This window comes from Saccopteryx bilineata, chromosome 3 (genome assembly GCF_036850765.1).
Source record: "Saccopteryx bilineata isolate mSacBil1 chromosome 3, mSacBil1_pri_phased_curated, whole genome shotgun sequence".
NCBI classification, from domain to species: Eukaryota; Metazoa; Chordata; class Mammalia; order Chiroptera; family Emballonuridae; genus Saccopteryx; species Saccopteryx bilineata.
Window position 1 is genome coordinate 105,196,792 of NC_089492.1, and position 1,897 is coordinate 105,198,688.

A 1,897-nucleotide genomic window follows, 5' to 3' on the forward strand; every position below is an offset into this window, starting at 1 on the left:
CTTAAATCATAGTTATTAGGGAAGATATTTACAGAAATTCTTTTGGAAAAGTTAAGAATTCCTTTACAATGTGCATAAACATCTCAGTAAAACCATTTTTTTCCCCTCATCCTTTGAATTATTCTCCACTCCTCCCACCCCGGTCCAGACCTATTTACTCCCTTCCCTGCTCTTTCTGGGCCCCAGGAGTCTGGCCTTTGTGGTCTGCCTGGGCAGGCTTTCTTGCTGGCTGGCTCCGACTGGGCCCGACTAGCAGGAAGTACAGTAGAGGCTGCGAATATGGGAGAGAGAGAAGTTGGGGCTTTCTCACCAGCTCCTTCCCTGCTAGGCACCAGGGTCAGGACATGGCTGCATCCCTGGTAACTCCAGTTCCTGCTGGGGGCCCCCTTCCATCACCAGGCTGCAGTCACACCACTTCTCTCTTTGCCCCTTCAAGCCTCAGAGTGGGAATGGCTTCCTCCTGTTGTTGGTTTTGGGGAGCTCAATACCCGTCATTGGTTCCCTAGCCCTGTCTATCCTCAGAGGGCCATCCTTTCATTAAATTCTCTTCATTTGATACTTACCTGGCAGGGGAGATACCATGATCACGAAGGTGGTTTTTCCAGGGTGAGGCTCACTCATTGCACTCCGAGTGTGCTGACCCCTGCGATTTCCCCAAATGTGGGAAACTCGACTGCATAATTTGTGGTAGTGGGGGGACTGTGTTCACGCTCTCCCCTGAAAAAAATTAAAAAAAAATTCTCTTCATTTGAAATATGTGAGTAGATTTGTTGTCCACTAGGACCTTGACTGATCACATAAGCAAGACTATTCTTTGGGTTGTTCTCCCAGTAATGGGAATGGTTATAGTGATCTGGTCACTTTGTCCAACTCAGATTCTATTAGGACCTGATCAGCTCTTATCAATGACCAGGAAGGCCACTTGGGACCAAGGACCAGGCAGTGGCTAGCCCCGTGGGCCAGGCTCAGTGAAGAATTATGAAAGTGTATAATCAGGGCCTTACAAAGTGTTGCCATCACTCTGACCTAGCTTCAAGTTTCATTTCTACTTAAGATTTACTTGGTTAATTTAAATAGCCTCTACAAGTAGGCACTTCTTCATCTGTAATGTATGCTTGATACAAGCTAGTGGTGAGAAAAACAAGATGATGCGAAGTGCTTTTCACAGGTATTAATCTGAGTGTGTGAATGTGGTCAGAGTTGTTCTTGGGCAACAGCTGTTAGTCTCTGAAGGGTCAAGCCTTGTTTCAGTGGCTTTGGCTTTCTGCTCTTTGCTAAAGACAGTGCAAGCTCACCCGTCCTGGGAATGCCAAACTGTAGCATGAAACTGGCAGTTCCAAAGTCCTTGTCTTACCTGGCCAAGAGAGAAATTTCCAGAAACAGAGAATGGGTTGGATTCTAGGTGGTTACTTCTCGCGGGGTGTGACTTCTGAGGCAAAATGAAAGGCTGCTCAGGGAGATGGGTTTATCAGCTCAAAAGCCCTCTGTGACCGTGAGATCAAAAGACTGCCTGGTGAGATCTGGGGCCGCAGGCTAACTGTTGAAGAAACAGTCCAGCTTTAATTCCCATTCATATGCAAATGACCTACAGCTCAGGCTCTCCTGAGGTGAGGGTGGGGCTGTGAAGGGGATCTGGGGACAGGGTTCAGTACTGGGCCTTGCAGGGATGGGGATGGAGAGGTGGTAGACAGCTTCTTCAGGAATATCTCTAGGCATAAAGCCTTTGAGGACAGCTAACTGTGGGCTTATTTAGGATAATAAAGTAGCTTCTCTGGCAAAGTCTTGACTGTGCAGGAACAGGAGGAATCCATGGAGGCAGTAATCGTTACACCAGGCTGAACATTGGCATCATCATCTTGGGAACTATAAAAATACTTATGTCTGGATCCCACCTGTA

At 47.3% G+C, this 1,897-nt stretch overlaps 1 non-coding gene across 1 annotated transcript; it reads left to right on the forward strand.

Annotated features, from left to right (window-relative positions):
* The first annotated feature begins 555 nt into the window (after positions 1–555).
* Positions 556–720, forward strand: LOC136332467 (U1 spliceosomal RNA). Its single transcript, XR_010730725.1, has one exon. It is a non-coding gene; the product is annotated as a U1 spliceosomal RNA (small nuclear RNA).
* The last annotated feature ends 1,177 nt before the right edge of the window (positions 721–1,897 follow it).